The following is a 25684-nucleotide window of genomic DNA, read 5'->3' as shown; positions in this document are numbered from 1 at the left end:
ACGGAGTCTTTTTGTCTGTCATATAATCCAAGTCAGTGGCTCCGCTCCTCAGGCCAAGGGAGACTTTCCACAGCAGGGAAAACCATGACCTGCAGAAGACACTTTCCTCGGAATCAGCCCGGACAGTGAAACAAAGTCCCTCAGGGATCAAGTTCCACTCTACACTCCCACTTACTCCTCCATACGAGAGATGCATGTGTCCGACGTCCTGACACATGCACCAGGCAACCAGGCTACAGCTGGAAAACCTTGTACCAACACAAACTTGTCCTGCTGGAGGACAACTGCTGACAGCAATTCAAGGAGACAAAGGTGGCAAAAGGACGTGCCTGGGCCAGTAAAGTTATGAATCAGCCCCCAAACTTGGGAATTATAATCTTAAGCCAGTTTTGTTATTCATCTTCCATTCCCGAGGACTCCAAAGGTTACGACTTCCAGCCTTTCTTTATGACCAAGGCGGGTGACAAACTTACTGCTTTTTAAAAGAAAAAGACTTCAATTCATTTGAAATCTGAATGCCTGAGCAGGGATTTCAGGAGAGGCACCCCACAAACAAGTATCATAGGAGTCAACAACACAAGCCTGACCACAGCCAGACCCACAAACGCTCCGTCTCTCCCCGCTACTGCTGTGGCCAAGTGGGATCGTAGTCTAGAGAAAGAAAGAGGAAAGAAAAGGGAGGGCAATGACAAATTGCTCCCTCTTCACCTCCACACAGCCCTGTGACCCCAGAGCAGGGGCTCTGCTGAGCCCATTGGAGCAGGAGAAGGAAAACAGGCTCTGTGATGGGCTCTGCAGATGTGGTGATGGGCTCTACGCCCTTGTTCACTCCTGTATCAGGCTGCACTAACCTCCATTTACCTCCTGAAAAGCCCGATTTAAAGCAAAGACAGCTTGCTAAGCTGCTAGCATGACTTCTGAACGCTGGCTGCTGCAGGCAGTGCTAGGAACAGAGCTGCTCAGCTCACTGAAGGTTTCCAAGTGTATTTTTGCCCTGATGACATGTTAAAAATAGAAAGCATCAGTATTATTGTCCAGCAAACAACATATAGAAAGATCACATTGTCACTGCTAAAAGGGTATGCAATAGAGACCAACCAGCACAATATAAACACATCAGAAAGCTTTATTTGAGAGCAAATAACTTGAGAAGTTAGTGCAATAGCCTTAAGTATATTCGTTACACTGACGCACAGCAACATTAAACACCAGCAGTAAATTTGCCTCCCTGCTCCTCTCCTCTCCAGGCGGTTTCAGGCTTTTACGCATCTGGCGCAGATGGAGCCTTCCTGCTCTGGCCTCCGAGAAGGGTGCACAGGCTCGCACGACACTCCCACAGAAGAACATACTGCCCTGGTGCTGCCCTCGCAGATGGGAAAGCAAGCGCGATCCAACTTGGGAGTGGACTTGTCACCATCCTCACTTAACACTTTCCAGCTCTAGATGAAGCAGGACTGTATGAAAGTGGGTATCACCCTAGGGAAAGGGGCTTTGCAGGCCTGGGTGCAAGAGGCAGTCGGGCTCTGCAGACAGCATGCTGTTCACTGCAACATGCTGACTCTGGTTTCCAAAAGGTAAAAGCAGACTGCATGTTCCTTATGAACCCCTGAATGGAAAAGTCACTGGTGACCTCAGTGGTGGGACATCAGCCGAGCCCGAAGTTCCCCGTTCCCCCTTCCCTGGTCCCGTCCATCATCCCTGCTGACTCAGGAGGGAGGGGGACCTCAGGCAGAACCTCATTCCTGGAAAGGGAAGATTTCTACGCAAGCTCGGCCTTTCCATGAGTGTTTGTGCTAACGCACCAGACTGCTCCCACCCAGCTGGGACCAGATTTTAGATCCAATTTCACTTCTCAGAAAATCACATGGGAGATGAAAGGAATGTGTCAGGTCACTTCCAACACCAGGCTAGAACCCTGGCCTCTGTAAAGCTAGCCCTAGGAGAGAAAAAACGATCAGCAAGGGGATGTCTGTTGCCAGTAGCTCCCTCGAGAGTTGTCTAACATGGAGACACACTATCAGGACCCAGCACTGCTGCTGAGCTCAGCCTCTCTACACAGGGACGTAAAACTCAAAGGATCAGACTGCGGTTTCAAGGGGATAGTGAGATGGCACCTCCAAGATGTGCCTTTGGCAACCAGCCTGAAGTAACAGAGCAGATGGAGCTGGGACGGCAGCAGAGTCGTGCTGCATCCTACCATGCTGCAGCTCCCCAAAACCCACTCTTCAGATGAAAGGGTCTGCCAAATTGAACACTGCTGCATGGAGATGACTCAGGAGGCCTGGTTTCTCTGCCTCCCTTCGCAGCGACTTATGCCAAGCCAGCTCTCCAGGCCATCAACTCTGGACTCCGCAAGCAAGAAGCACCAGCCAAAGCTGTGAGCCAGCACTCGGCCCATTGCACTGCACAAACCCAGGCTGCCTGCTCACCCAGATGCCGACCCATGCATGGTGCAGGAGGCATTGCCAAACTTCCAAACGGAGCACCCTCCAGCTTCAAGTCTTCTCCTGATTCTTGAGGAGCAGGAACACCCCTACAAGAACGCCTGGGAGGAGGCTGATGATGTCTGCGGTTAAGAGGCCGCATCACCTTCCCTAATCCCAATGCACAGCAAACTTTTCCCACTTATCACCACTAAGGCAGCAAGGCTGTAAATACACTCATGTGGATGCAGCAAATAGACTAAGCATAACTCACTTCACCCCTGTCCCTCCCCTTCTCCCCAAAACAAAACACACACCCAGAAACAGAAGGAAAGCAGCAGAAAAAAAAATGGCTGTAATTCTACAACTATTTCAAGCCTTTTCATTTCCAGGAGGAGGCTGTTCTACCCTCTGCCATATCCCTCTCCCAGTCCTACCAGAGCTACACTGTGCCCCTTGGCGATCTGGGCATCCTATGAACAGTGCCAGGTGCCAGTGGGCTGATGCGCTGGGGACGTTTTCTCCTCATTTAATACCATGCGCATCTCAGCTGGCATTTCAGTGCAAATTCAATGCCAGATTTCTCTCTGCTGAGCCAATGCACTTGGAAACGCATGACGACTTCAGCAGATTAATTGGAAACACAGCCTGGGTGTTGCAATCCTAGGAATGACTCCAATTTCAGGAACAAATGTTTTCATCTCAAACTGGGAGCAGTTACCCAAGTGGAAGAGCACATTTTTGTCGCTCTAGCTCATCCCTCCCTTGGTGCGCGGGTGGTGGGAAAAGAGCTGCATCTCACCCAGACAGTGCTGCGGTGCAGGCGCTTGCGTCACTGGGGAGGTGCTGCTGCAGGGATTCCTTATGCTCCAAACTGGGACTGGAGAGAGGCAACCCGAGACTTTTGTAAGTCAGTCCTCCTTTCGTGGCAGTGCGTCATTCTTGTTGTGATCCACAACCTCTGCTGCCAACAGCGAGGGGCCAGAAAACAGGAGGGAATGGGAGGGGAGGCCCCTGCTGCAGGTCATCGGCCTTGCACTGAGGCGAACAGAGCCAACACTGCGGCTCTGGGATCCCACCCAGTGTCCAGCTCTTCCACAGGCCCTTACAGTGACTCCAAGCAAACCTCAAGGTTCTGCAGATCTTGTACAGGTGACTTTCCAGAAGGCCACTGCCCAAACTCTAGGCTCCAGGAAGACTAGCTCCGCTGCTCCCTTCATCAAGGGCAGACAGATGTCCCTTTACTGTGTGATCCTTGCATATGCCGTACTCATGCATGTGAGCCTGCTCCCTCAAGGATCACCAGTCAAAAGAAAAGTCCCCTGAACTCTACATTTGCTGAAGGACACAGAATCTGAGAGCTCTGGAGTCAGCTTCAGTTCCTGCAAGACCTGAAGGTGACTCTGCTGCTCGACATAAGATGGGTGGATGGGTGGACACTCCTATCACATAGTGCACACCTTGGAAATGCCAGAGGAAATGCTGACTACTAAAGCAGTGACTCTGCTGCCAAAGGGGTAATGACACAGAGAGCAAACTCTAAACTCCAAGGCATCTGACTCCCTCCCCAAAGCCTGGCCCACGTGCTTCTTCAGCTCCAGTTCTCCAAAGTGAAACCTAACAGTTTAAGGAAGAAGGAAATTATTTCCACAGTGAAGGTCGTGGACCGAACTTGCCAGAAGCTGAAGATAAATCCCCTTAAGACCATTCGCTCCATCTAGTGGCAGGTCATTCCTACGCTTCCATTTTTCTTCCTCTGCAGCAAAGACTATCCCTTTCTAGAGTTTCAACATCAGTTTGCCATTTCTTTGCTCAATTCCATTTCCTGCAGAGCTCTGCTCTCTTAGGTGGTCCCTCTGCAACCATCAGCTCCTGAACTGTCATATTCCCTTTGCTGCCAAACCAAAAAAAAGCCCTTCCTCATCTCAGCAGCTGGGCAGCAGCTTTCCTGCTCCTAAAGCTTGAGGTGATAAGGGAAGAAGAGCCAGTCTATCTACCCTGAGAGTCCTGGCAGGGAAGTCTCCTCCAATATCCTGCTGCTAGGTCTCCTGCAACGAAGAAAAACTGTGTGGGCTGTGGAAAGGGCATGTGGCTGCTGCTAGAGAAAAAACTGCAAGCTGGAGAGCTTAGGGAAAGGCTCGGGGAGCAACCAGATTGCTTGGTTCCTGCGAGCCTGCACATGTGGATTAGCAGGCACCCAAAAGGGAAGAAGGGACTGGCTCTAGGGCTGCTTTTACTGACCCTGATATCTGTTGCAGACAGATATGGAGCAATTCCTGATTTGGCAAAGGTGCAGCAGGAGACTGTCCTACAGCAAGCAGCAGGGAACTGGAACTAACGATGAGCAAGCACAGCCTGTCTCACACAATCTAGATGGAGACCATGATCTCAGATAGGAAAAAAAAAAAGGCTTTTTTTAAAAAAATCTTCCCAGATAAATCAGCTCCTTCAAATCTAATTTCTGCTATTCTCACCTCCTCTCCCAGCTGTTTGGCCTCCTTCTTCAGTAAAGCCCTGCCAGACCTAAGTCTGTCCCAGGAATGGATGCATCAGGAATACAGCAGTTTCTCAACATCCTGTTCAGCAGTGAAATACTAAGGCACACAAAGCCATGAACTGCACAAACTTTTCCTGCATCCCCCCAGCTCATTCCAGGCCTAAATCCACTGAACCTAGCCCCAAATTCAGTGCAAGACACTGCTCTACAGACTTTTTATACCATGCCCTGTTCAGATCCCATCTTCATTTCTTTCTTCACCTCTCAATACCTACTTCTCTCAGCTTTGGCCTTGTAGTGCTTTTTTTTTTGTTTTGTTTTGTTTTTTGTTTTTGCTTTTAAACCTAAGACAGCCACAATGCCAACGTATGAGAGGCCAAACTGCTGGGTCTGGATTTCTGTTCACTGCCGTAAGTTTCCTAAGACCCCTTCTTAATTAGTACTAGAGGCAGAAGAGCTGAAAATGCCATTTCTCACAAAGATATCAGTATCTGCTCCAGATTGTACATGCCATGCTAGTCACTACTCTTAAGGTCTCCTGCTTCCCACATCAAACTTCCATCCAAGGCAATTTCAATGCACTCTTCAATTAAGACTCCTGAGGATAAGCGTGTCAAATGCCTTCTTAAAACACAGATCTACAAGAAAATATTTATCTGCGACCAAGCCCTTGCCCCAAACCCAGGTTAGTTACAGCCTTTCTACCATTACTTTAGGTATTCTGACAAAATAAAATCATCAGCTTTTATAATGAAGCATGTTCCGCTCACCTCAAAGCCTGCTCCTAGATCTTTATTTGGGACAATCCTCTCTCTCTCTCTCTCTCTCTCTCTCTCTCTCTCTGACTAGGAGATCTATTGTGGCAATGCTAAGCACTTAGGAAAAGAAACCAACAGCACATAACTGAAAAACACTCTCCTAAATTGGGTTACCATCCTGGAAACATCAGACTAGTAGATGAGTGAGCTCTAGCTCAGTCTCATCTCTCATTCCCAAGTTCAGGAATGCCCAAGAACTGCTGAGAAGTGATGAACATGAAAGTGGCACAGGTAGAGGGGAAAAAGTTGTGTGATTTTGCAAGGCTCTTCTCCTCTAGGAGGCAACATGGAGAAGCCTCCCCACCAAGCCAGAAGATAAGAAGGCACAAGGGAGGACATGCAGATCAGCGCAGATAGAGTGCACACACACCCAAGCTCAAACCAAGCCTAGCCCACAAATCCTTCTGCAAGTATCTCTGTCCCATGTCCAGATGTGCCAGTACCCCATCCTACACCCTGCACCCCTCCCAAGCTTCTTCTCAGACACACCCATCACCTTCTTCGCTCGCTTGGCAAATTGTCTCAGACACGTCGGCATGGTGTGAAACGACCTCTTCATTCCAGCATCCCAACCTCTCCAGCAGCAAAGCAGTCAAGTGCTATCACGTGTTCCCATCACTGTCGCAGGCTATCATCCAGTCTGGGCTCCTGCAGAACACAGACCCGCAAACCTCCACCCAACCAACAGTTACTCATGACTAAGCTAGACCCAGCAAGACATCCAACCCTGACAGCAAGATCCCCTCCCCCCCCCCAAAAAAACACATCATGCTTCCAATTCCCTGATCTTGACAGAGCTTCCAAGGATTTGTCATTACAAATCCACACCTCAAAATACAAACAAAAAAGGCAGCCAATAAAATAGACAAGAACTGCAAATAAGATTTGTAGAACTTTGGATAGAGAAGGAGTGAGATGTCAGACATGTCACGAAGGACTCCATTTTGCTGTGATTTGACAGGAGAGGAGATTGGATGTGGCATTGCTAGGGTTGTTCCCTTAAGATGGACAGAGCACACACAAACTGCAAGCTAGCCTCTGCCTCCAGCTACGTTATTATTTCAGTCCATCACTCAAAGGAGTGGATATACCAGGAGTCTTCATTGCTGAGAAACCCAGCCTGAGTTTCATCACCATCGCCATGCAAAGTAGGTTCTACATTTTTGTAGCTCTGTCTTATCCAATGAGTCACTGTTCTGTCTGAAGCGTTTATTACGGTGCTGTTCACAATATTAAGGCCACTTAGATTTATGACTACAAAAGTGATAGCACCTCCTTACTCCTACTTGATGGCCTATCAATGGCATCATTCAAGAAATGTAGACTTTGACCTTTCAACCCCATGCAGTTATTCTTGAAGACTCAGAATACAGCCACCATGGCGTTCCCTGAGTGGGACCAGCCCCACCTTTCTCCTGACAGCTCATTTGCTACTTGTGGGTATGGCTGGTGTTGGTCTGTAACTAATAAACTCCTACTAGCAAGAACGGTTACAAGCATAAAGCCTTTCACATATGTAGGGAGGCAGAGAGGGCAGAGGACTGAAAATAGAAAAGCTTTAGATAAACCTTCACTGCTAAGTTGAATCCACATTAGGAGTATTTTGCAACTATAGAGCACCAGAACAGAGCTCCTAGCCTGTATCTGACCAAGAAGCACTAATGTATCAATATTTTTATTAAATGAGAACTCAGCGTATGCTCAAAGTGTACAGTATTCTCTCTTTCCACATCTGACAATATAATGCAGTGTGCAGACACATCTTCCAAAACACATCTTTAGCTTAATACCTGCATGGGCCAAAGACGGGTCCCCTCTGAAGGACCACTGAGTGCTCCTAGGGCTCCAGCAGACCTCTGCCACAGGACACAAAGCATTAATCCTATTCTTGAGAACAATTCATGTGGGAGAGGAAGCCCCCCTGAAAGCTCATTTCCCTAGTAGAAAGAGAGTCCTCTAACAACAAAATAAAGTGATTTGCATGCATCAGTAGACACCACTCGCATTATCAGAGTTAAAAGATGACATGAAAAGATATCTTTCCAAAGAAGATAATTCAGCTGCATTATTTACAAACAAGGCCCAGGAAGATAAAAAGAAGCACCGAGTTGATATCTAGCTCTCTGACTCCCTGAAGAACTCCTACATTTCAGTACACTGTTCTTCAGGCTGTTGCTCTCCCCCAAGTTGAGGGTGTCTTACAGTAAGCCTTCTTGGTGACAGATGAGACACGGAAAAACCAACCCCTGCTTGGTTACAACCCTCTGTTGGTATTTATTTTCATCAGAGTAACCACAGGGTGCAACTGAAGTGCCAACGCACATCTTAAGAACCCCTAAAATTAGCATGAGGAGTTTCTTTTAGGAGAGCCTTTTACCTTCAACTGTTTAGCATCTCTCAAATCTGCCCGTGGAGCACACTTAGCTTTACTGGAGATAAGCAAAGAGGAACTGACACATGGATTCCTATCACCTATGACCTTGTCTTTCAGGATATCTGCTACACTTATGCTGCTGCATTTCACAAGTCACGCACCCAAATAGTTGGGTGACATCCTCCAGCTGTTTATCCATCAGCTCCACTGGTCCTAAACAGTGTGACTTGCAACAAGTCTTAGCTTTTCATAGCCTCAGTATTCATTTGCTACTTATCTTACAGAGACTGTTGTTTCTGTAGCACTTCTGAGCTTATGGCACAAAAACTGATCATCACCAAAATTCCCCAGTCCCCCTTATCCGATTTGGGATCTACGTGACAGCATCCTAACTACTTCCCAGTCAGCCTTGAAAAATAAAACGCTAGTCTGATTTCAGGACAAGATTCCAAGTTTACCAGCTACAGCTGTGATTCATCTGCCAGAGTCGACATTTCAGTGCAGATGTCTGAGCTGGCTGCAGAGACACCAGGAATAATCCTGTTGTGGACATCCTAAAATAGTGTGGTTTGTCTGCCCCAACAGCCCTCCTGCTTGCACAGAGCACAGTAACATGTGGTTCAAGCTCAGATGTAAATGTCATCATCACAAACACCTACAGCTAAGTGAGTTAAACCCATATATTGCTCTGAGAAAGCAACTCCAGCTCCATCAGCTGTGTGGACTTGCTTTCCACTGAATCTAAACTGTGACCAAGACATACAGTTCAGCTCCCTGCATTAATTTACACAGATGTAATCCTATAGGGCAAGAGACTGAAACCATGGCATCCGAAATACATGTGCAACCTCCCCTGTCCTCAATGAGGCATGCCCTTCAAGGTCAGGCCATGCCAGCGAGAGTTTAGTGTGTCCTGATTTCACAGCTTTTCTGAGAAGCAAGGAGTTTAACAAAGTTCCAAGAGCTAAAGGAATTTTTAAGACTCCAGGCTGTGTACAGAAGCTACGTCATCAGCTATTTGAAAATTGAATTCACAGCTGATGTCAGCATCCTCCAAAAACGCTAGATCCTGGCCATTCAAAGCAACTGAAGCACAGCACACAGTGGGGCACACAGTGCCCATGGATCCATACACTCTCCTTTCACCAGCCACATGCTTTAGCATATGAGCTACAATACATTTCCAGAATCCTTTATCCTAGAGGACTTCAGTTCACAGCAGGCCCAAATCCTCAAAAACACCAGAGAAGTCCAGGACACCACCAGAAATCAGGTTACCCCAGGGCTGCAGCAGGCCCTATGCTGGGGCAATAGCACTCTGGTGGTCTAAGCCGCCCTGGGCATCTTTGGAAGTTGCAGCCAACAAACTCTATCCATAGACGACAATAAATCTCCAGACTTTGGAGGCACAAGCACTATCCTACGTGTGCTCTCAATAATGCCTAGGATAAAACCATGGCCTCTCTGGTGTGCCCAGACCAGCGCTAAGGAGGCTGTGCCACCCTGGGAGGAAGCCAACAATTGCACGGAGAGTGTTTGCAGGTGCTCCGGGTCCGTACAGGTGTATTACTTGGAAGTTTGCCTTCTTGTGCGTTTATCTTTGGGCTGTGTCTGCACACAAACTTATCTCCAAGGGGAGGGGTGTGTTTCTCCTGCATATATTGTTATCTCAAGGGACACAGGCTTTTCTCTGAGGTGAACGCCGCATGTGTGTACCTACTCCAAGCCCTTGGGATCAGTGTTGTCCACAGCTGCCTGGCTATGTGTAGCCAGGTTTGCCCACTGACACCAGTGGTGCTGGTGTCTGCAGGACTCCCGTTCCTTACTATTTCTCCAGCTCTCTCCCTTAGCTCTACCCCAAGGTCCTTTCCTCTGCTAGGGCACAGAAGCGTGCATTAGACACCTTAGGGACCAAGCAGTCCCCATATCTCCACACCTCATCCTCTGGACCCCAAAGCCCAGAGAAACTCCATGACTTAAGCTGCCATTTAAGATACGGTTCTTCAAGTACGGACTTGCTCAGGGCAGCCGTGGCACTGCTGTGCCCTGCTTTGTTGTGGCAACACCCAGAAAGTCTCCTCAGCTTGGGGCATCACACAGGCCAAGACAAAGATGCACATACATTAGTATGTTGCACTGAAAAAAAAAATCAATGTTTTATCAAGCAGGGGAAGAGAGCAGGGTCATAATGGAAGGGTGCTGATCCTGTGTGGAGGTACTTAGCATCTCCCAAAATTTCTTGTCAAAATAAGCTCAGAAAGCGCCCTGATTTCTATATAGGTGCCTCATCTTAAGTCATCTTACCCCTGCTCTCTAGTTCACAGGGAGAATAATTGTCTCTGCCATTCCCAATGTTCAGCTAACCTGTTCAACCCTCCAGAGCAGGGGACTGCGCTCCAATCCTCCCAGCACATCCTCAGCACTGGGTCTGTCCTCAGGAGACAAAGGAGGTCTCCTTGGTGCAGTCAGAGGCCATTACCTGTTCTGCTTGCAAGGGAAGTAGTAATCTGCTCTCACATCATCACAGCATGACTTGCATCTCAATCTCCTTTGCACGTACTAGCATTTTCTTTGGCTTCTGGGGGTCTAGACTTACAAGACATGCTTTGCGGACCCCCAGTCAACCAGGCACTTCAATTGCTCCACACCTTCCTGAAGTGCCTAGGAGGCAGCTCTGGCTGAGGATCCCACAGGACAGCAAGGGGAAGGATTGCAACGAGTTTCCCAGACAGTGCTCCCAGCTATGCCCCGGGACATTTGCTGTTTTCACAACCAGGATATTGAGTCATGGTCAGCCTCCCCATAGACTGCACTCATCCATGCAGTCGTCTTGCTGCTTGGGCAAGTGTCAGAGCGCAGCTTACCTAAGACACAGCTCTGTCTCCAGGTTCCACACACACACACACACTCGACCCTGTCCCTAGGTTCAGTAGTTCTGAACCTGCCAAAACCAGGAAGCAGAGAAACTACTCTTCTGGCAGAGCTCCCAAGTGAACACAGTTTATACATTCATTGCCTCACATCTGCTCAGTCTCCTCTAATTTGCCCAAGAGTTCTGGTCTCTTATGCCCACAAGTTTAGCTGTCATGGGCTGTGGGAAACCTCAGCTTTGGAAATGCAGCATTTACAGTGATGCAACTCAGGAGACATTGGTCATCTCAAGTTGTTTTTAAGGGGAAGAGGTGGATTAACCAGCCTGGTTTAGGAACTGACCCTTGGTGCACACAGCGGTGGCTAAATGCCTGTGTTGCAGCCTACATGAGCCGTAATCCTGTCTCCCTTCCTCTCTCCCTCCTCCCCCACAGCCCCGGTCCCTTTGCTCACATGGTTCCTGCAATTCCGTTGCTGGCCCTCTGCTTCGGTGCTTTGCACAGCTTCCGCCACCATCTGGGCTCCATTTAGGGGAGCTGATGTTTTTCACAGGGCTGTAATCTAAACTTTGGTATTGAGTTTACATCTCACATACCAGCGTCTCACCACTGAGCCTGGGCATGCAGAGGGGGTGTCTCAGTTGCCAGGCCCCATCCTACCGCAGGAGGATGCAGCATGTCAGCAACTCCTCATACCTAGGAATCATGAATGCAAAAGACAGCCAGGGAATCAGGAATCCATACGCACAAGCCTCCTACAGACCCTAGCTAGGCACTGACCCTGCCAGTGGCCACAAGGCTAGGAGAACCGAATAAGCTAAGAATCAAGTCAGCTTCCACAGCCAAGTTGTGCCTGGGAGCATGAGGAAGGTGCAGATTGAAGTCGAAGCTCTAAATCACCATTATGCCGGCTCCACCTCCAGCAGCAGGAAATTCTCTCAATTTTTGCCTTAAACTCTAGTCTTATCTCCATTCAGAGACCGCAGAGTCTTTCAGAAGAGTCGGGTCCGGCAAGTGGGGCAGCTCATACAGAGCAGAACAGGAAACAGAAGCAGATCAGGGAACAGCGATGTGCATTCGCTTTTGCGTTGCTTGGGCCATCACAGCCTGGAATGAGGCATTCAAAATCAGAGAAAGAGTCAGACAGAGCAGGTCACTCTGGCTAAGCTGCTGCATCGCTCACAGAGGGAAACGGCCTCTCCTGGGCCAAGGCCCAGAGCCAGGGGTATTTCAGCACTGTAACGTACAGCACTGCTGAGTTCGTAGGCACCTGCTCCCCAGACCTAAGACACACCGGATGTTTCCAGCTGTATGATCTGTGCTCCCAGGGATATGCCAAAATACCTAGTTACATGAAGCTGTTAAAGAGATTGTTCTCCAGCTTCCTGGACTCCTGCTGCTGTGTACATTAAACAAACATTAGAATGCACAGAAAATCATTAGCATTGAGATGCTCAAAACTCCTTCCCAGTGCCCAAAACACATCAAATATTTGATTCTTTCTCCATTTCATATCCATTCATTCCCTATGAACTTAGGGCAGCTTCAACCAGCCAAGCTGTGATAGGGTGATGTGCCTAGTGCAGGGTTCAGGAGGCACTATGAAACTCATCTCAGGACTGGAGAATTGCACGGATCGCTGGGTGCCCAGTATCCCAGCAGCTCTGAGTATGCACAAAAGACCAAGTCACAGCTGCAGCACAGCAAGCACAAACCAGACTGCAGAGCACTTCAGACATCAGCCACTTGGGCTCAGGCAAGGTCCATGATGCCCCCTGAGCCAACTTCCAAACAGCCAGGTCAACCTGTGAGCAGACATTGACTGGTGACCACCCCAACACACAGTGTCAGAGGAGCAAAGGAATTAGGGTGGCAAGCAGAAACCCCAGTCACACGCAGGCCCCCATGACAGACAACAAGCCAGATTTAAAAGCCAGAAAAGGCAGCTAAGGTGCTGCATTTGCAGAGTGGCTGGCAAGACAGCTCTTCTGCGAGACGCTGGCTCTCCAACCCCCACAGTTATTTATGAACTGCGAGGGCTCGCAGCCACAGCACCGCCCTCCAGCTGTTCTGCCAACACAACATTGCCAGTGGGCACAACAATTTTTGCAAGAGTGCTGTTAGTTGATCTTGAGCTGTAACGCTGCTCCGAGCGCTGCTGGGGTAGAGGCAGCCCACCAAAAACACCCCCCACCCCTTCCGAAAAACAGAGGGCCTTGTCTGCTCCGGGACACGTCCTCACCAGCCTTCCTCCACCCTCCTCTGTCAGCTGCAAGGTGGGCAGAGCCCGAGCCAGAATCCAGAGGGGCGGCTCTGCTATTCTGCTAGGCAGCCAAGATGGCTCAACCCCAGCAATCCACGAGGCTAAGCCAAAACCAAAAAATAATGTTTTCAATACTTTGACTTTTCAGGCAGAATTTAGTCATTTGTGGACACTGGAGCTTGGCAGGACCACGCTGCCCAGCATCCACTTACCTACTCTAGGAAGCAGCTGTTTACCACAGCAGAGCCTTGAAGATGGCAAGATCCGTGATTTAGTCCAGGTGAATTATTTCTGCTTTCTTTATGGAGCATCTACTTGACGAGGAAGAGGGATGTAAACAGCCTCCATCAGCTCCACAATCAGCTGCTTGGGCAAATCCAGCAGACTTTTGCCCCATCTAAGGGCTAAAAAAAATAGTTATAGGCTGACGAGCCAAATCCACCTTGAGTACACTTTAAAGAGGCAAAGTGGCTGAGACCTGGTCTGTCATACTAGAAAAGCAGGTTCTAGTCCCAGCTTTGAAAGGGTTGTATAAGCCCTGTTTGCTCATTCCTGCATGAGGACACTGTTAAAGTGGACCCGATGGGCATGGGGGGGGCAGAAGTTAAATGGTAATTAATACAGACTTGTGAAGGCTCTAAAACAGCTAATTTGGAATGTCCCCTGGGAATCTGAAGGGTTTAGCATCAAATTGCCTTGGCCAAGGCCTGATACACGGGCTCCAGAATTAGCCTAACTGCATAGGAAGCTATCAGAAAGGCTGAGAAATTCAGTTTTGAACAGGAACCATGTTGCAATTCTATTTGAAGGGTCAGCACTGCTATGTCCTCCCCCAACCCTGGCTTTCCCTTTTGTAGCATCGCTCACTCAGTGCCACATTTGTGCTCTGCTTCTCCACGTTACACGTGTTCAGATGCAGCTCTTCACTGCAGCCATCACAGAGTCAGAGCAAAACCTTCTTGTAGCCCTCAGTAGCCAGCAGAAGAGGAGAGGAAGCGATGCTCAGCTCAGGAGTTTGTCTTCTCACCTGCAATAGTGATGTTTACCTCCCTTTTCCCACGCCTTCAACACCAAAAAGCTTTCAGGACCATCTCTCCCACCAAATTGCTGGGTCCAATGTATTCTCACTTCCACAGTAAGAGACTCCCTGATTCTGCAAAGGGAAGAAAAGCAAGAAGCACAGAGGAAGAGCCTCCTGCTAAAGATCAGGCCTGACATATGAACTATACACTGAAGCCTATAGCCAAGCTTATTGTGCACAGAGTGTTTTTCCCACCTCAACTCTGGGTGAAAAAAAAATGCTTGCGTGGACATGAGCAGCCAGTGCATTGCAAATTCAAGTAAAATACTGCTGCAGGAGAACTTCCCGCAGACACTCTCCAAAATTTTGTTTTTGAGGTGGAAAAGAGCCTTTGTGTAATTTGTTTCAACCCAATACACACCACTGTGTGCATCCTCTGTCTAGGCTGGCTTCTAGGCCAAGGGAGCAAGCACAGCTAGGTCTCTCCAAGCTCTAGCAAGTAAAGGGATGCAATTTATCCTTCTGAATTTGAAGGAAAGAGCTTACATGGAATGAAGGAAACTGCTTCTGGTAGAATGCAACCACATTCTAGCACCACCGTTATGACCAACTTTTGTTTCTCACCCAGCACCTCATCTTCATCTTAGAAGCACCTCCCAGCAGCCCCAAGAATTCCAAGAGTTTGTGGCCACTGCTGCTTTAGAGCGAGCCAAGGTCTGGGATACCCCAGGGAAACCACTGACAAGGCACGGGAAGACATGGACAACCATTACCTTCCATGAATCTAATGCCAGCACTCAGACTAAACGCACTCCACTGGGGCTACAAAACAGTAGCACAGGAGTAGCCAGGAGAGCTAGCAGGTTTTATACAGAGGAATCAAAGTATTAAGACTCTCACATTTTGGAGAGGACATGCATTAACAAATCCCCAATTCTTGTTATCAAGTCAGTAGATAGGTTTACCATGGCTCTGCTGCAAAGGACAGAGTTATCTTCACCTCCCAAGCCCAGGCCTGCTGTAAGGAACACAAAGCAAGAGCTCAGATATGTCCTCAGTGCCTTGCAGGACAGAAGCCACCAGTCCACCACATCCTTCTCTTGGTCTCAGATGCAGGATGAGACAAACTCGGAGGGCAGGCTCCAGTCTCAGCATTTGACACTATAGATCAGCGAAGACATGAGGAAAGCTTCACTGACACCTCCAGCTTGCAAAAGTGTCATGGCTCCCAGCATTGCAAAAAGCAAAACATTTTAACTGGCCACAGAGCTGATCCTCCCTGAGGCTTCATCAGAGGGTGCAGGGAGACTGAAAGGCTCTGTGGCACATTCTCTGAAGAGGAGGGAGGGAGGGGGGGGGGTTAAAGGGAAAAAAAAAAGAAAAAAAGGAAATTGCAAGAAGTTACAATTAGTTTGCCACTGATGTGGTCACATGTCTAAAGCTGCTTCTTGTTCTTATGAGCTCTGACGAATGGTGAACACAAGCTGGGAGGACTAGGCTTGGGGGGGGGGGGGGTGGCAGGCAAGGCAGCACCATGCATCCACACCTCATCCGAACCACTCCAAGAGCTCAAGTTTTGTTGATGAGAACTTCACTACAGTTAGACAGGATGTCTCTCGGTGTAGAAAGAGGTCTAATCTAGTGTGCCAGAAGGTGAGGACAACAGTGGGAGGGGTTGGGGGGAGAAGAGGAGGAAAAAAATGCCCCATCCCTCAGGAGCCCAATGCTTATCTTCTATTTCCCTCCCTTCTCCCACATTTCTGTTATTAAACCAACTAATGCTACTTATCAACAAATCCTGCCTCTCAAAGCCACACCACTGCACCTACAGTGTTGACACTTCACAGTATTCTTTTGCTTAAGTGGGGAGTCCAGATGAACTGCCAACAGTTCACTTACGGGCAGACTAGGTGCCATTCTCAATGAGCTACACCCAGCCAGTCTTTAAAACTTACGCAGTTTCCACCACGGTGTTTTCGAGCCAGAGTCCACATTTTCACACAGTAATTAAATTGCTCAAAGTATCCTAAAAGCCAAATTTGGGTAGGAGCCTACAGCACTGCCAGTGTGGAGCAACTCTTCAAAGAAAGAGAGTTAATCCAGAGTTGTGCTTTGTAACCAAGTCTGGAATAAAGCTCAAGAGAGCCATGCACAAGAACTCACCAGGCAGGGCACACACATTAAGCACCGGTCATTGGCAGGAAAAGTTCTTCGCTTTAGGAGGCTCTCTGCCCTCCAGGCAGGCTCCAGGCAGCAGTTGTAAAGCTGTTCCGAATTTGAAAGACAGATAAGGCTCAAATGATTCATTCAGTGTAAACCTTTATTTGTTCTTGCTTACCCAGAAGGAGCCAGCAGCTGCTAATGCTAAATTGGGACAGCTCCCAAGCACAGACAAAGCCCTGCAAAAATGGGTTTAGGGAGGAACTGATTGCTCAAAAAACAATCCTAGAAGAGGGAGTTAGAAAGAGGGAGTGCAGCACAGCACAGGAGGAAGAGGAAGCCAGAGAGTACCTAAAAATAAATTTTAAAAAAAGCAGTCAGGCACAGGACAAAAGCTTCGTCTGCACGTGACCATTACCCGCAGTGTAGGCAGGATGCGAATGCAGTACACAACGCTTACTCCCCAGCAACTCCACGTACAGAGCCTCAATGTTCTCAGACCACGCAATGGCCAACTTCTTGCCTTCACGAAGGGCTTGCTTCCCCTGTGCCGTACATCTCATGGGCTTCTGCCCATGTCCTACCCCCCCCACCGCAGCTAACTGGCCACCAGCTGCACCCTTTTCCCACTACCAGCTAAGCAAGAGCAAGGCAAGAATTGCTGGGGCAAAGATCTCGTGATACCAGCTACCCTCTCTAAACTGGCGTCAGGCCTGCAACGGAGGGGAAACACTTATGTCCTGGCCAGGCTTCCTGCTTCTAGGCCTCTGCAGAGGCTGACGGCAATGAAAAGGCCCGAAATACAAAGGTATCCTCCATGCTGCTTCTGGATTTTGGGTCTACTGCAAATTTTAGATGTTACAAGGTAGATTGCGAGCTGGTTGCTGAGAGAGTCGAAGGGTCATATTGCTGGGCAGCAGCACACCATTGCTTCAGTTGGTGCATCAGGAGTTAGAGACCTGAGAAAACCAAAATCCTGCACAAAATCCTTTGTCACGTCAACAGAAGACGCTGACCCACAGGTCCCCCAGTTATCACACCCCATCTTTCATCAGAGATATACACTCAGGGATCATTTCCTATATAGTACAGCAGCTAGCTTGCTGGGCCTGATCCACCTGCGTGAAAATCCATCTAAGCCTGGCAGAGCTCACATAAGACAGCTTCACAGAATAACAATTTGAGAAAGCCAAAGCAAGTTAAACAAAATCTGAAGCATGAGATTTCTCCCAAGATGCACTCTTAAAAATAACTAAATCCTGCTTAAGGACTAGCTAGCGGTCATTCATTCTGACTCAGTACCCCTCTGGGTAGCACATTAACCAGATTTATGCAAGAGCTCACTGGTAAATAGTGAATTCACAAGGAAATCGCAAGTCCACCACAAAACGGCCAGAAAGGCAGAGCAGATACCAGATGAGCCTGTTCTGTGCTTGCTGATGGAACTGCAACCAATGCTGCTTGCTCCTCTCCCGTGGCTGTGAGGCTGGAGAAAAATCCCACATAGGTGCCGAGCTGGGATGCTGAGCACAGGTGAGCAAAAACACAAAGGACTTGACTTGCCCCAGCAGGAACAGCCTGTGTCCAACACAGACCACCTACACAGATCCATGAGGATTCAAATTTCAATTCTGGCCCATTCCTGAGCCTTTCTCCATGTGTCTGTTGGGACATACAGAGGGATGCTTTCTTTGTACACCTTTAGCCACTAGTGAGGATTCACCTCTGTGCAAGCAGAGATGAATTCCCCAGGCTGACCAGTGAGAAAACTACTTACAGGACAGGCTGAACATCACCAGCACAGCAGCTATCTAGAGCCTTGATGCAAAAAAAAAAAAAAAAAAAAAAAAAAAAAAAAAGTTATTCTGAGAACATCCAGCTAGTTCCGCTCCTGGGAACCCACTCTGCATCCCACATCCACTTCTGCTTCACTCATGCCACGTATATATCTGGTCATCAGCGCAGCAATAAGGCACATCTGATAAGCCTCCTTGTAGATGGATCAGATGCAATAGGCTACTTTGCAGACTCTCATATTATACTGAGTCATCCTGTCTCTGGCTCCTGAGCTGTCTGCCTTCTCCAGAGTACGTACCAGCTCCAACAACTCTTATTTCATACTTGTATAGTTGTGGCTCTCTGGAACAGCAAGTAAAATGCATGCAAGTCTGAGGCTGCTGGGTAGAGCTTTGCCCAAACTGCTCCTTCAATCCACCATGAAATGCAAACAAAACTTTTGCGTGGCTTAAGCTGGCTAGTCTTTACCCTACGGTCCTTGAACTCATGACTACTGAGTAACGTGGCTTGCTCAGCTAACCAGCAAGCTAAGAATAGAGACCTTGAAGTGAAACCTACTGGGATTGGCAGCTATTTCAAGCGCGCTCAGTCGGCAGGGCAGCATGACATAAGAGGATATAAAGAGGAAACTGTGCACAACAACTCTCACCTCACCAAGAAAGATTTTGGTAACAGAAGGTAGAGCCACTGCGCATGCTTTAAGGCAAAGCAAATGCTGTGACAAATCCAAGAGGCCATCTCCACGCAGCTTTGCCAGCTCATTCCTGAAAGCCAGAGTCACAGCATTTGTCTTCGCAACTGTGTGATACCAAGCGGGCTGCCCCCAAGCACAGCACTGACACCACAATGCTTGGAGCAACCCCAGGACTGGCTCAGCTTACTGACAACTGCAGACTGGAACTCCAGGGAGCACCAGCCCAATCTGCCAGGACACCTACTGCTGTCCTGGACCAGAGGGGAAGCAAACCCTAGTGAGCAGTCCTCTACGGCGCCTCCACCTTGAAGCCCACTTCATGCAGAGCAGCCCATGCATGCTACCACTGGTGCAGCCTACCTAGGCACCTTCACGGGGTAGGACTGCCAGAGATCCTGCTGCAGCCAAGCACTCACATTCATTCGAGCCTCACCTCAAACGGAACCAACATGACCAAAGCTATCGGACAGAGCACCCACAACCCTCAAACCTCGTCCTTGCTTTCTCACCTCAAATAGTCTCTCGCAGCGCTTCAGTGTAGTGGACACTCTGAAAAGAGGATCATGATCATGCCCAATTGCCAGATGTGCTTAGGAAAAACGTGGGCTCAGTTAGCAACTGACATTAATCTTAATGTACGGAAATTTAAAAATGCACTCAGTGCATATTTAACTCCAAAGCTTAGACACTGGGAAAACAAACATACAAGCTAAGGTTTCTAGAAATCAAACTTACCACCTGAAACCAGTCTCTGCAGCAGCTCTCTCCCAGCTCTTGGTGCACCTAACTCTTCAGCATATGCAAACGAACACTCTTAATTTCATTGTATTCTGCTGGCTTACGCAAAGTTGAGAAACAAAAACTTTCTACTATTCTTTGAGCAGGAATAAGTCATAAGCAGGAATTCAGAGTCTACAGTACTGAAGAATTTAATTCCTCAAACCCAGAAGCTTACTTGCTTACAAAAACATCCTCCAATGTATACACAGGACATCCAAGGGAACACTGCACCTTAAATTTCAGTTGTCATCAAAACAGCAACTGCTCATTACAGTCCCCTGTCAGACTGCCCGTATGAAATCAGAGTTTTAAAGAGGCTGAGCAGGCTGAATAAAGCTCACAAGTCACAGATGCTGCCTAATGCTGCAGTTCAGTTATGGCACTGGAATGAGCCAGAGCTGCTCTTCTCTCCACTCATCATTGCCTGTCCCATGCCAGCAGGTGCCAGACACATGGCTGCACAGAAACCCAGATAAAACCCATCCACCCTGGCACTGCAGTACAGGGCAGCGACTGTTCCCCAAAGTGGGGGACACCTCTTGCAGGGCATCCTCACCACTGGTGGGTGACAGCTCTTTTCTGGCACTTTGCCATGCAAACAGAAGTGCCAGAGTGAGGAGAACCTAGCCTGCCTCAGCCCTAGTACAGAGAAGAACAGCAAGGCCACAGAGGAGGGGGAGCAGAGGAAAAAAACAGGCATATGACTATTGCCTGGTAGTTTCATCAGACTTTGATGCACTCCCAAGCTGCAAGGATTAACTGTGTCAGCTCCCAGGCTTGGTCTCTACGGAGGTGATTCCCAAGGCTGTAGCACGCGCATCCTAATACGAGTCTCACCAACAGCATCTCATCTGGAGACTCCACTAAGGCTACAGCAAGCCATTGGTGCATTTTTTTTTCTTTTTCTTTCTTTCTTTCTCCTTTCTTTTTTTCTTTTTTCTTTTTTTTTTTTTTGATGTTTTAAGTTAGGGGAAAGAAGGAGACAGGTATGAGCCTGAGCTCAGAAGCAGCCAGATGAGCCCTGCAAGAAGCAGAAGCTCCTGCAACCACGTCCTTTGCAGCATCTACAGAAATGCAGTGAACCCTCCATCCTGGACATCCCCTGGACAGCAAAGGAGCATCCGTGCACAAGTTTCTGCCTCAGCCACAGCCTTGGGACACAGAAAGTGAGGTCAGAGGAGTCTGGACACACATGGATGGCAAAAAGGAGACAAGGCAATCAAATGCTCTGCACTGGTGTTGTCAAGCTAGCACAACCCTTCTTATTTCAGAGATACTGATGGGGCAATTGGCACCCATCACTTCATGGAGCCACTGAAAATAAAAAATATCTAGTGAGCTGTGTTTTAAGGTATTAAACTATACAGCCAACTCTTGTTCGTATTTAGTGATTTATACTGAATTTGTGAAAAGATACAAAAATCACTGGTCTCCTACCTCTCCCCTGCTACAGGGCCAGCGAAAGCACCAAGATCTTATTACCTGCATCCCCTTGGACACATCCCTACCTTACACAGCTTCTCTGCTATCAACATTCTGATCCTACTGCCACTACAAGAAAATATTGGAAATCAGGCATTTTCCATCAGCCTCGTAAGCATGGTTTAAGGCAGCTAGAAAAGGAACCTATGTGAGGAACAACAGAGACTATTTTCACTAAGGAGTTGCACCCCCAGGCTACATATGGAAACACGTCCTCTGCAACATAAGTGCATTAAGCCATAAATGAACCTGGAGAATTTACATAAGCCTTAAAGAGTTTAGAATAAGTATAAAGGCAGAAATTCAGAAAGAAATCCTTGTTTCATCTTGATTGATGACCAGGAAGTGACATTTTCCACATTTTCTGTGCTGCCAAAGGCTTCGTTCTTACGCAACAATGGCTTTTGAAAAGCAGTCTCTGCATCAGTGCTATTTTCTCTTCACGGAAGGAGAATCTCATTTATGCAAGTGAAGGCTCGAGAATATCCTCTGAACAACTTCCCCCAGCACCGCATCCTGACTCTTTCCAGCAGTCTGCATTATCAGGAGCTCCACTCTTGCCTGGCGTTCACCCAGTGCCATGCTCTCGTGTCCTTTTTCAAAAGGGCTACTAGGTGGATACTCCTCTCTGGACTAATAGGAAGTTCCTTGGCTTCCCTGGTCCATCCATAGAGAGCAGGAGGCTGGGACAGGACTAGAATCACTCATCTTAGGAGTGAAGGAGATTGCAGATATTTTAAAGGTAGGAGCCTACTGGCATAACCTCTTTGGATGCATACACAGTGCAGGGTAGGGCCTCCCCAGAGTAGCCACCAGACTAGGCTGACCTACTGCAGCAACCAGAGGGCCAACCTAACAGGGACCCTGCCTGTCATGCCAAGGTCCACATCATGTCCTTTGGCCATCTCATCTGCCCCCTCAAGAACAAAATCCTGCCAAAACAAACCCGCAGCCCTCCCCTGACTGCTTGAATGCTGTCTGTTGCAAAGGCAGAAGGGATTTTCAGCCTGAATTCAGGCCATTTATGAATAACAACACTGATGTGAATTCCAAGGCACTTCTGGGACCACAGGGTGCTCCAAAGGCTGCTGTTTTTCAGAGATGTACATGACCAAGTGACCATTTGATATCCTCTTAGCTATAAGACTTGAATACAAAACTGATCAGCACACTTTCTCCGCCCCCACCCTTAAAATGCCTAGCACATTCCTTGCCACAAAGGTGGAGGACGAGCTGGGTGTGCTTCACTGGAAGAGGTGGCAAAAGGGAATAAAAGAGCTAAGTGGTCTCCCACCTACAAATTTCCAATGGCAAAGCAGGGCCAAGACCAGTTTACTCAGTAGGTTGCAGCTCTTCCAGAGCAGCACACTGGAAGAAAATACAATTTAACTCAACCGGAATTTAATCTGAGTACTGCTGTAATTATTTGAGGACTGAATTAATTCTATATACTTAGAATGAGCACTGCATCCTAATCTGAACAGATTTAGGTATGGAATTGAGTATCTGCACTTAGAGCCTTAGCATCATTAACGTTAGACAATGAAGAGAAAGGAAAGTGGGAGAGAAGCCAAAAAAAAAGGGGGGGGGGGAAGCCAGGATCACCTAATGTGACCTGATTAATCAGTACAGGAGAAAATAGTCTTGTCAAGTAGCCCAAATGCACTGGGAAGACCTACTTGCATACTTCATTCCTTAGAACATCAATTCTGAGTCATTTCCAAAACAAGCAAATGTTTGGGTCTTGTTTTTGAGGTACTACTTTAGGATAACCACAGTAAACCAATAGAGCTTTTCTGACCTTAAATTACACAATAAGATGCACAAATAGCCCAGAAGGACCATCAGCTAACAGTGTAAAAAAGTGGAAACCCCAAGTCACACAGTGGCCAGCTGCAACTCTCACTCCTGTCTCATTCCCAGTTTAAACACTGGGAAGACACTCCAAGAGAGCATCATTGAAGGAGAAGCACACCCTGAACCCATGAAAAAGAGCTTCCATTTCTCCATCAACAGCAATGAGTCTATCCTGTAGGACAGCACAAGCATGGGAATTATCCTCTCAGGACCCAAGCCATGTCTGTGGTACTGTTAGGTCTGTCCACCCACTGTCATAAGCGTGATAGTTCGTTGCTGCGTTAAGGTGCAAAATGCAAGCCAGCCAAATGCCAAAGACGACTCAAGCCTCACAGATAGCAAACACCTTTATAATTCTTACCTTTATGATAGCACCAGGAGATTGAGAGCACTGTCCAAGCTCTGAGCATAGACAGACTAAACTTCTTTTAAAAGGAGAGGGAAACATAGGTATGTGCTGGATATACTAAGGCCTCTGAGCACATCAGGTAGTTGCTACCCCAGTCCTACCCCTCCTTAGGGCCAGAACCTCTGTGGTTATCGTCATTTAGGAACTTCTGCCCTTGCAGAAGAGCTCTCTGGATGACGGCAGCACCAGCTCAGGGCTCCTTCCTCAGGATCCTCACCTATTGCTCAACAAGGGCCCAAAATAATAGGGACATATGGCACTCATAGTGACTCTGCCACCTCATCGACTCCCTTACTGGTATTTCTGTCTCACATCGAGCATTTACCACCTTCGACCCCTCTCTGCCAGGGGCTAACATGCCTTGGTGTGAACCTCTCCTCCAAGGTGAGCCTAGGGAATTTCCTAAGTCAGTTAAACAAACGCTTGGGCTCCGTCTACTATTTATAGTTTGACTAATGGGACAAAGCCACTCAAGCATACCAGCTTCACTGGCTCTGGCTAAACTCAAACCAAAACGATTGCATCCTGCATAACATACAACAGCCTCAGAGCTGCCCAAATCCAGCACACTGTCATACAGTGTTAGAAGCTCTCTTCCAAACATACCAGCAGTTGCAAGAAAGGAGGGAGTTCTCCAAGACAGAGAGAGAAAACTCTTTTTCATACACTCTGCAAACAGCATTGCTCTCCCTCGTTATCTCATCTCAGCCTCCTTTCCTCTCCTTACTCACTTTTTTACCACATTAGACAGCTTGGACAATTCCATCTTGAAAGAACTTGCTCTTTTCCCCTTAGTTTAACAGGGGCTGTTCAGGTCAAGAAGTTACTTGAGGAGCTGATAGCACATAGTATTAAATATCATTGCTGGCTAAACCCCCTCAGCATAATTTAACAAGATTACTTTCTTTTTTTTTAGCAGAAAAAGCAAGGCGTTAACCACTAACAGAGTATCCCACCAAGTCCAGCACATCTCCTGGACTCTGTACATCCCCTTGAAAACCTTGCGACACTGTCACATTGATGCAAATGTACCAACTCAGGCCTTTCTTGAGTGACAAAATTACCCATAGCACACTCCAAGCCCAGCCTTGCTGTTCAGAGGAAGGCAGTTCAGCAGAGTAATTTTCACACGTCAGGAATGGTGGGAGCGAGAACATCAGGACCAAACTGCACACACTAGAAGCACCACAAAAAAGGAGAAAACCACCACAGCAATTCAATAAGGTTGTTTGACTGGTAGTCGCAGGCTTTTCTGCAGTATTTTTTAGGGTGGTATAGCAATTAGAGCAGGAGGCGAGAGATGGAGCAGGGCTCTCAAAGCCTCGGTCACAGGGGGCTGCTCAAGTCTGACACAAGACCACCCATCTGCAACTAGACCTTTCAAACTCAGCAAAGCCAGGACACGCTTCTTTAGCCTTCAGGCACTGTCCCAGTTTACTAACTACCCAGAAGTCAGCAAAGAAACTGTTAATAGGAACCCAGCGACATCTGACTTACGGAAAGATGCGTTCCTGCCTTCAGACTTCAGAGAGCATAGCTAAATAATGAAACACAGACATTAGGAAGTACTTGAATCAACAGCTCACAGCCCTGACTCACCTACCCACCCGGAGCTGCCCCAGGCCCATGCTGTCCCCCACGGCTAGCGCTGGCTGAACGTGACGAAGCAGGGGGTGGTAGAGCTGAAAGCAGAGACCAGCTATGTGGCTGGAGGAAGGACAAGAGGTATAAATCAGATCAGAAAAACCAAGGTCTTAATATTTGATGATTTTTCTTTTTTTTTCTTTTTTTTTCTTTTTTTTTCTTTTTTTTTTTTTTTTTTTTTTAAAAAAGTCTAGTTCCAAACTGAGTCATGGAGAAGAGGTACAAAGAGACTGGACGGAAGATTTTCATCAGTGCGGGAGAGTCTCCCCTGCGAGATTCAGGTAACGATGCAGAAGGAGCTGCCTTATTTCGGAGCGTTGCCAACAGGTTTGTTTGTTTTTCTCCCCTCCCTGAGGTCCCAGCTGTTAAATGCATGATTACAGCATCTCCTAGACTCTGTTAAAAAAAAGCACGTATACCGTTTAGCCCTACTGTGGAATAGGAAAAAGCCTGAAAGACTCCAAACACGCAAACCCTCCTTAACATTGACATTTTTAAAACTCATTTTTATTTTAATGACTTGTAAACAGTTAGAGTTTTCCAGCACATCCCCTCAGGCTCCCAAGAGTTGTTTCTACTTCTCTGCCCTGTGGTG

At 47.8% G+C, this 25684-nt stretch overlaps 1 protein-coding gene across 8 annotated transcripts in view; it reads right to left on the bottom strand.

Moving 5' to 3' along the window:
• Positions 1-25684, bottom strand: part of HDAC7 (histone deacetylase 7) — a 120443-nt gene that overhangs the window by 45837 nt on the left and 48922 nt on the right. Inside the window, exon 1 of one of the 8 annotated variants that reach the window (XM_062597538.1) lies at positions 6235-6392. The exons of the other annotated variants lie outside the window; for them this stretch is intronic. The gene's annotated coding sequence lies outside the window, so the exon portion shown is untranslated. Of the gene's footprint in view, positions 1-6234; positions 6393-25684 lie in introns of those variants that run through there. 8 annotated transcript variants of the gene reach the window in all.

This window comes from Rhea pennata, chromosome 29 (genome assembly GCF_028389875.1).
Source record: "Rhea pennata isolate bPtePen1 chromosome 29, bPtePen1.pri, whole genome shotgun sequence".
NCBI lineage: Eukaryota > Metazoa > Chordata > Aves > Rheiformes > Rheidae > Rhea > Rhea pennata.
Note: the sequence above shows the minus strand (reverse complement) of the source record. Positions and strands in the feature narration are given on the sequence as shown.